Source organism: Spermophilus citellus (assembly GCF_964194105.1).
Source record: "Spermophilus citellus genome assembly, chromosome: 8".
NCBI classification, from domain to species: domain Eukaryota; kingdom Metazoa; phylum Chordata; class Mammalia; order Rodentia; family Sciuridae; genus Spermophilus; species Spermophilus citellus.
Genome location: NC_138189.1, coordinates 23,775,239 through 23,785,514, shown reverse-complemented (window position 1 = coordinate 23,785,514; position 10,276 = coordinate 23,775,239). Strand labels below are relative to the sequence as shown.

General features: G+C 37.1%; 1 pseudogene across 1 annotated transcript; it reads right to left on the bottom strand.

Moving 5' to 3' along the window:
• Positions 1–8,191: 8,191 nt before the first annotated feature.
• On the bottom strand, positions 8,192–9,398 carry LOC308655054 (glycosaminoglycan xylosylkinase-like; annotated as a pseudogene). The gene has a single exon. The product of its transcript is annotated as a glycosaminoglycan xylosylkinase-like (transcript).
• Between the last annotated feature and the right edge of the window lie 878 nt (positions 9,399–10,276).

Genomic DNA, 10,276 nt, shown 5'->3' with positions numbered 1-10,276 from the left:
GATTCATAATATAGTTGAGGGGAGCATGGGAGAATTAGAAGAACTCTAGTTAGGGCAAAAGGGAGGGAGCATAAGGTGGGAAAGATGATGAAATGAGATGGACATAGTCACCCTGACAACATTTATGAAGACACAAATGGTGTGACTCTACTTTGTGTACAACTAGAGGTATGAAAATTTGTTCGCTATATGTTTAATATGAATTGTAATGCATTCTGTTGCCATATATAACAAATTAAAATAAAAATATATAAAAAAGAAATATTTGTTGTTATCCAAAGAGCCTCTGGAAGATAAACAATTGAAGGAATCACTCAAAAGAAAAATAAAATCAGGGGCTGGGGATGTGGCTCATGCGGTAGCATGCGCGGGGCGCTGGGTTCGATCCTCAGCACCACATTAAATAAATAAAGATGTTGTGTCCACCAAAAACTGAAAATTAAATATTAAAAATTCTCTGTCTCTCTCTTCTCTCTCTCTCTAAAAAAAAGAAAAAGAAAAGTAAAATCAATCAATATATCTATTTGTCTATCATTCACCTATCTCTAAACTCACTCATTCTCTCCCTCTTATATGTTCATCTGATTGAGAATCCTATAAAAAAAAGGGAGAAACAAATTCATCAATTAAATAATTACAGAAATTTTTACAGTTTATAGTTTGAAAGGTGTCATCAAATGCCCTATTCACAAGATGAACATAATCCCATAACATCTTTCAAAGTTTAAGAAAAACATTGTAACAAAGTATAGATTACAATCTATACATGCAATGGAGTAGGACCAGATTACTTCATATTTATTAACATCAATACTCAACACTAAAAGACAGCTTTAAAATACTGAGCAAAAACTGTTTCTATCTACTATTTTACAATGAGTTATAATAGCACTCAAATTGGAAGATAGAAAATCTATATTTTTAATATATGCAAAACCTCAAAAACATTATCTCCCACTCTATCCAGAAAGATATGAAAGGGCATTAAAGACTACAAATTTAAACTTTTACATTTAGAAAATATTGGGACGAAAGTTAAAACAGAACCACTTGTTACCCTCTGCATTCAGCCAGGAGCAGGGAGAATGAGCTGGTGAAATAGGCAAACCTGCTTTGTAAAGGCTCTGCCTGTGCTCAATCATATTGATGAGATCCATCACATGACCAATGCATTCAAGATATCCTGGACATATGATCTCAGCTCCAACATCTACTTCCAAGTAGTAACTCTGTGTGTAAGAGGAAAGCACACACAATCATGCACCACTTAGCAATGGAAATATATTCTGAGAAATGCCTCATTAGTAAATCCAATCCTTGTGTAAACACCATAGAGAAGGCCTCTACAAAAGTAGATGGTATGGCTTACTACACACCTAGGCCATGTGATTTTAATATAAATTGTATGTAGCCTTTTGCTTCTATGCAAAATAACATGAGATTAAATCAAAATCAAAATTGACTATGCAATCAAGAGGTGGATTAAGTATGAGATGTATGGAGTGGTTGTTGGCTCACCATGTCACACTGTTTTATAACAAACTTTGCCTTTCATAAAGAGTACACTCTAAAATGATGATAACAATGTAGTATAATAAATACATAAACTGGAACACATTTATTATTATTACCAAGTATTATGTGTTGTACATAATTATATGAGCTATACTTCTTTACAATTGGCAACACAGTTGGATTGTTTACACTGACATCACAAACATGTGAATGATGCCTTATGTTAAGATGATACAATAGCTAAAAGGATAGAAAGTTTTTAGTTCTATTACAGTCTTTAAGACCATTATCATATGTGTGGTCCACCATTGACCAAAGAATCATTATGTGGTATGTGCATGTATTTGGTTAGTCTCCTAGCTATCTTCCATACAACAACAAATTGGAAATAATATACATATTTACTAATAGAAAATTATGTAAATAATATGTTAGTAAACAATATTTTATAACCATAAAAAAAACAAATAAACTGATTGTAAACTCATATGACCCTACCATAAGGCTAACTCCACTGAAAAAGGAGTAAGCTAGAAAAGCATGGTTTATAAAATGCAATCATTTGTATAAAAAAGAAGAAAAACATATATGTAATTTATTTTATGTACTTAAAATATCTCTAGAATTATGAAGAAAATACTCTATTCTGTATGTATTATTATATTAATCCAGGTACTAAGTTAATTGTTTATGTTGATTTTCAAATTTTCTTTTTTAACACAAATATAATTAGGAGTATGAATTTTCCAGCATCTGTTTGGTCTGTAAAAAGTAGTAGTGATTATTGGTACAAAAAAAAGGAATAATGTTCTGATAGAATAAAAAGTTGTGTGTGTGTGTGTGTGTGTGTGTGTGTGTGTATACATGTATATGTAAAAACAGTTCCAATATTTTGGGCTTCAGCAAAATATTTAATCAAACTGATGCTGATTAAAGAACATACCATATATTCAGTGGATCATTAAATGCATTAAAAATATTTCTTACTGCTTTTTAATATATTCCCAGGATGGTAGCGCTGTCCCATAACGTATCCCTGATTCTTTATTTCCTTCCAAAAAGATCTATTTCTTGCAGCCCACATATGGCCTCTTGTTTCTCCTCTTTTCCATATGCATTAATCAGAGTTCTCCAGAGAAAGAGTGTGTGTCTGTATATATATATATATATATATATATATACATATCTCATATCATATATAAAGAAATTTATTATAAAGTATTGGCTCACATTATTATGGAGGCTGCAAAATTCCGCCATCTGCAATTTGCAATATGTAGATCTAGGAAGAACAGTGTTGAAGTTGCAATGCCTGTGAGACAAAAGGGCTGTAGTTGTAGATTCCAGTTCTTGTTTCATGGTCTAGAACAAGGTCTGCTAAGAGGAGGATAACTGCAATATTCTTTCCAGTTTTAAGCACTTAGGCAGAGAGAGGGTGAACACAAACTTCTTTAGTTCTATTCAGACCCTCAGAGTATTTATTAAATGATGCCCACATACATTGGGGAGGACCATCTGCTTTATTCAGTCCACTTCCATTCAAATGGTAATCTCTTATGGAAGCACCCAGACAGACACACCACATCATAATATTTTGTTAGTTATCTGTTACATCGTGGTCCAATCCACCTGATACATAAAATTAACCATCATAGGTTTACCTCTTGTCAACTCAGCATTATATACATCTCCTTAAAGGACATACAATCCCCAGATAAAGACATTAACAAGGTAATAATTCCATCTAGCTCAATACAACTATTCTATATACAATAAAAAGTTACTAATCTCATTCCTAGTAAAAAGATAAATTTGTTGCGTGATAGTCACTCTTTTAATGTGTTCTATAACTTAAATGTTATGAAATAAATTAGCAATACTTAGATACTACAATACAAAATCAAGACATCTTATATTACATGATAAGGAATATGAGAAGTGAGGAAAAAATATTCCAAATGTATCAAACTTAAGGAGAACTAATCCTGAGAATAATAGTTCTCATTTTCTTTAATTGGTCATGTGATCATAGTGGATATTCATAACTCTCTTCTTCCACTACCTATTCTGTATTTGCCTTCTGAAAGCATCTTAGCCAGTTTGGGTTCTTTGCCATTAGGGGTGACCTGAACCTTTATTCCTGATTGTCTGAGTTATTAGCAGTTCTTTCTAGATTTGATTATTATAGTTTTCAATTGTCCCTAATCATCAAGCATGGTGGTTATAAAAGAGGCCCTAACTGATTTTGTGTTCTAGAAATACTTTTTCTTCCCTCCTTTATAGAGTAGTAGTTCAATTTTCCTTTGTTGTCAGGATCAGTCATTCTAGGCAGTAAAGTCCCTCCCTTTCCTATTGATTCAGAGGTATGAGAAGTTCAAAGTGGCCTGATTAAGTCTTCCAGTACAGTGAAATCATTGTTGTGTCTCCTGAGTTAAGCACTTCTTTCTTTGTAACTAAGACCTTTAGTCTTACAGATCATAAGTTTGTGGGAAGAGGAAGGAAAAATTTTGCTAATTATTCACAACAGCCCTACTCAAATTTTGCAGCTTTTCCAAGCAGTGGGCAAATAGATTGTAACACAAAGAAATGGGGTATATTTTGCCTTGAAAATCCAAAGAGGGCCAAGCACAGTGGCATATACTGGTAATCCCAGTGACTCGAAGGAGGAGTACAATTTCAAGGCCAGACTTAACTTAGTGAGACCCTGTCTAAACAAACAAATAAACAAACAACAACAACAAAAAACAAATACAAAGGGCTGGTAATTTGGCTGAGTGTTGGAGTACCACTGGGTTGAATATCTAGCACCATAAACACACACACACACATACACACACACACACACACATACACAGGAAAAGCAGCCCACTAGACCTAACACTTTTTTTTTTAATTGCAGGAGGAGCCAAAGCAACTATCTACCTTTTACTTTAGAAGGAATATCTTGACATGCCCCCACATCCCACTGGACTCCTAGAAAATTCACTGTCAGAAAGCCTCCAAGTTATAGTCAGATTTATTTTCCAATCTGAGATATATGTCTTACCAATATTTCTATAATAGATACTGTGTGGGCTCTCTCTTGTCCAGCGAGGAGGTCCACAGAACAGGGTAGAGGAGAGTGGCTGCAGAGTCACTAATCAAGACCTCCAGAGACCAAGCAGGAAGCAGGTCCGATTTTATTGTGCAGTTACCATATATATATATATATATATATATATATATATATATATATATATATATATATTCAAGCAGTAGCTAAACAGATTACAGGCAGTCACCAATGCAATTTCTACTAAATGTCCTTGCAGTGACCAATGGAGGAGTGGGCCATGGAGCAAGCGCAGGTACTGACACACGTGGCCTCACGCCCAGGGCTGTGCATACAGGGTAAGCAATTTGCCACTCACACGCCTAGCATGGGGGAGTGATTTGCCACTCACATGCCCTTAACGTATTCCATGTATGCATTACTCCATGCACTTGTTCCCACAGATACTACTCTTTGGTCACTAGATTCAATAAATCAAAATTCATCAATATCATGGACCATTGTGATATTACACAGAAAATAAAGACAATCAAGATCCATGTGAATTCACTGTTTCAAAGAGATGGAGGGTTGATATTCCCCTGAAGTAAATGTTTTTTTATGGACTTGCTAGTTGAGAGAGAGACATTTCTGGTGTGCTTTATGGACAGGTGTGCAGAAAAAAAGCAAGGGTTAGATCAGAATAGCTATGAAACAGTGACCAGAGGATGGTTAATTTGCTCATGCATCTAGTAACATCAGCTACAATTATTATCATGACTCAGTTAAGTATATGAAAAATTTCACTGTTATTCTGCAAGATCTGTCTTCTACATGGCTCAAATAGGAGAACTGAATGAGGATATAGTGATAATTACTACCTCTTCATCTTAAGTCCTTGAAGGTGGCACTAGTCTCCGAAATACCTACAGGAATACATTATTAACTTTAACTTATTATTTCCCTAGAGAGAGGGAGTTCTAATGCCTTTCGTTTTACCTTTCCCACCATAATAGCCCTAATTCCACAAGCCAGGGAACAAATGTGGGAATTCTGCCACCTACTAAGTATGTATATTCCAGTTATGATTTCTAGGGAGATCATAGGATGAGATTGGAAACCCCCATCTGAGATAGATCCAAGCTGGTCCCCCAAATCTCTCACACTGATTGGTGGACCACAGTGACTTTGGGTTTCTTGAATTAATATCAGTTGAGAGTTGGCATAGAACAGTCCCCCCTCCCTGCCAAATATGTTTATTTCCTTTGCCCCAATGCACAATTCTCCTGGAAAATTACTTTAAGTATCTTTAGGGAAGGCTAGGAGAAATGTCATCAGCAAAATTCTCAGTAAAGTTACTAGGATCCTTTCTGAAGAGGACCTGGTCTCACCTTCATTCAAGACATTCTGCATCAGTAAATTGGTTCAAATCTGAAAACTGATGATGAACCATGATGGTTTGTATGATTTAGGTTAGACTTATGTTCACTTGTACTAGAACTTTTATGCTTATGCAGATCAGGTAAGAATTTATGAGAGTTCCTATCAGTCACATCTAGGAACATTATAATCAACTAGCCAATACTTCAAGTCTGTGTGAGTCAAACTGTTCTGATTGCTAGTTTGACTTTGTTATTCATTATGGTAATTATACCCACCTTACTTTTGGCAGTTGAGTATGGTCACTTGGTCTCTGTTGTCCTAGGGTAGTATTCCTCCAATTACAATTACGTTCAGTAATTTATTGACAGCAGTTTTATTATAGGTCTAGTTTAAAGAGAGGAGTGATCAGAGAACTCTTTAAGGATGCTGGGGTTCCCATCACAACTTTCTTTCTCATTGTATTGGTTAAAGTTATTCATACTAAAATCTCTCAGTGTAGATGAATATGTCTTAAAGGATAACTCCACTGTAAGATTTCAATCTCCCTTTGTTTTTCCCTTTGAATACTTTCCTGTATTTTCAAGCAAGAAAGGTCTATCATATCCACTTAATTATCTCTGGACCACATTTAAGTTCATGATTTAGCCCATGAAAGAAGCAGTTAAAGCCTTTCTAACTCCCCATGCTGCTGCAATAGTAAATGCAAAATTCTGAATAATAAACCCATACCAATATATTAAACCTCATTCCACACTATGCTCCTTCCACCATTATCTTAATTCCTTAGTATCCATTTCCATGCATGTTGCTAGGATTTATTTGAGATTTTTTTTTTGTTAGTGTAATGGATCTCTTCATGGGTTACACTTTAGAGACTTGTTGGAATTTGACTATGGCTATAATATTAGAAGCAATGAATGATGTTGAGACTGGGCCCTGGATAGTAGCATTACCTTGCATGGCAATTGCCTCAGGGAAGACCACGAAAGTTTTCCAATGCATTGTGGGTTTAATTCCTTCAGACAGAAGTGCAAGGTTTTTTTTTTTTTTCCATGTGGATGGAGAGGCTACCAACTTTGTAAGTGAAGATGTCATCATCTATGAGTAGTAAGTTTAACTGCACTGAGGTTAGGGAGGAAGCTTCTTATGGAGATGGGAGATCCATTCTACTAGGGTGGGAGAGTCACATCTAATGTGAGTAAATAGACCTCTTACAAAGGAAAAGAAGACTCATTAGAATTTAAGGACTCATTGTGTCTAGCTGAATCACAATCTCCCCAAATTCCTCCACCCCAATTTATAAGATCTTATTCTTAACAGTAAATATCCTGGGAGGCTGGGATTTCAATTTCCATTGTTATTCATTCAGAAACAAGATAAGATTCTGTATATGATTTTTAGGAATTTCAGCCCTGCAGCTACAAGAGATGAGAGTCTACTTCAGAGAATAGATGGAAGCTCTCCATTACATATGCAGCTCTTAAGCTGGGAATTTGAACCATAAGCTTCTTCTTTTATTTCATCTTTATGCTCAGGGATATTAGGAACAATCATCCAATGTCATAATAATTTTAATTTTTCAAAAATATGTGAAAGTACATAGAAACTCACCTACTTCCTTGCTTCTTATAATTAAGATTACTCAATGCAGGTATTTTGCATATCTTTATAAACAGTTCTTGTTATAGAATATGGGTCCTCTCTTTATGAGTTGAAATATTATTAGTGTCTTTAAAAAATAGAACACAAAGTTTTATCTGCTGCTTCTCCATAGGAGTCAGTAAGCTTTCAAATTAGACTAGTTTTGGTAAAAAAAAAATACACAAGATATTATAAACTATTGTCCCAAAATTCACAGGTGTGGAGAAAGGACTGAAAGATTCACCTCAAAGCACACATTCTGGAACCATTCCCAGAATTCACTTATACAAATGTCCCACTTGTTTGTCCTATGGTATAGGAATACAGACTGACCAATGCTGATGATCTCTGCAACAAATGGGCAACTGCTAAAGAGCCAGAAAGATATTTCCATAGGAACATCCCATACTCGGACACTTGAGGACTTTGCTTAACTTCCACTACAGGAAAAACAAATAAACAAACAAACAACAAATATAAAAACAAAGACACCCAAGGCCAGCATGTCTTCTACCACCAGTACTTGCTACTGGCCACTTCCAAGCCATCTTCTACCATTTGGAATTGATTTTCCTATTTATCTACCTTTGTAAAAATGTTTTACTTATTTCGTGTTGAGAGTTACAAGTGGGAGAGAGGCATCCTGTCTTCTATCAGCACAGTGTCCATCCCAAACTGGTCATGGCACTGCTGCACAGTAGCCAGAACACTCAGGAGTTGCTGGTCCACAGCGTCCAGGTGAGATTAAGAGATCACATAAGAGATGGGATCACAGGCCATGGCGGATTTTAATTCAGACTTTAGCACTCCAATCTTTAGTTAGTTCAGTCTGTTCCAAGTAGAAAACCTAATGATGCAACTCGGATAGAAAGAGGCAAGGATACTTTTCTCAACCAATGAGGGGTGCCCAAAGCTTTCAGCTTTATAAAGAATGATGAGCACACTATCATCTCCATCATCTTGAAAGTTCTGTTAGTGATGGCACTCAGCCTTGTCAATCAGATAAACGAATACGGAGGTGTCAATGTGTGGGCCTGAGTCATATGAGGATGTTTTCTTCACAGGAGTCACAGTAGCTCTCAGCCAATTTGCCTTATGGATAAGTCCTGCCCCAGGGGTCTCAGTGTTTCTGCAGAGACCACACCTCTGGATGCCAAAGTGTGACAGGTCCCTCCCTGGGTCTCCATCCACACAACCTGGATCTATTTCTTGGCAGTAATAGCACTTCCCATAGAAACAAGTATTATTTCCTACAGCTAGGAAAGTCCTCAACAGCTGCTCCATAGCAACAGGCTTGATCTCTGTCCACAGATTAACAAATCTGCCAACCACTAAGGAAAACCCAGAATGAGTGGAAACCCCAAATCCTGTCCAAATGAAGGGCCATTACCTCTGCATTGTGTCTTCCAAACCAGCACATGGTTTCCCTTCATCACATAGTGTCAGCTCTTCCGCTTAGGTTTGAAAACCATTTTCTGTCCTCTTTCAAGTACCAGTAAGGCTTTCAGCTTTGTCCCTTTATAACCCACATGGCTTTAATGATTTTTTTGGTGGCCATGGTGTGCATGATTGTTCCCGGCTCCAGTGTCTCTACAGGGTACACTTCTAGAGGCACCATCCACTGGGCTGCAATCTCCTATGGAGATTGCATGGTGTGGTCCAGCTTGGGTGACAACTCCACATGCAAGCCAGTCATCATTCCATGAAAAGGCCTCTGGTCCTCCTGGTTGTCAGCTCATGAATCTAAATTGTCAAACAGGAAAACTTTGGTGAAGATAAGGATGACAAGGAAAATTGCTAACAGCACCACTCACTGTTTAAGCTTCATGGTGATATCTTTTCTTCCTCCCATAATCTGCTCTCTAGTTATTAAGCAGAACAGGTGGTGAGGCTCTGCAAGGAGATTCCATGATTACACACACTCATCCATTTCTTCACTGGAGTTCTCCACAATTCCTATCTGGTCCTAGGCTCAGTCCCTGGCCACTTGCACAGTGTGACAAGGGCCCAGCCTTTCCTGCCACCTCCAGGTAGGGGCAGCCCTACGCTGCTATCACCACCCCATGCTGCTGCTGAGGTTCAGTCTCATCCCTGGCTCACCCAGGCCAGGGCCACCTCTCCTTACCCTAGCCACAGGTCCCACACCACTCCCTGCCTCCCAGTTATTATTGTCTTAATATTTAATCATATTAGAGAGTGAATTCCCGAGACCCCAGAAACAAATCAGAAAACTCATTCTTAAAATTCTTTTCCTCTAGAACCTCCCTTTTATGTAAAAATGTGTATTAGTCATGGTTCTCCAGAGGGGAGAGGGAAACTGGTAGGACACATATGCATGCATGCACACACACCACCCATACAGACTTTGGCTCATGTGAACATGGGAAGTTTTAAAACCTATAGTCCACACACTTCTAGAGATGAAGAAAAGCCATCATTGTCGTTTTGTCTTGAAACCCATTGGGCAAATGATGTTAATCCCAGACTGAGGGAAGAAGATGAGATGAAATGTCTACTTCATGAAGTGAGAAGAAAAGAAGCAAAGTCCTCCTTCAACTTTTTTTTTATTGGATGTTCACAACATTACAAAGCTCATGACAAATCATATTTCATAGATTAGAATCAATTGGGTTATGAACTCCCATTTTTACCCCAAATACAAATTGCAGAATCACATCGGTTACACATCACATTTTTACATACTGC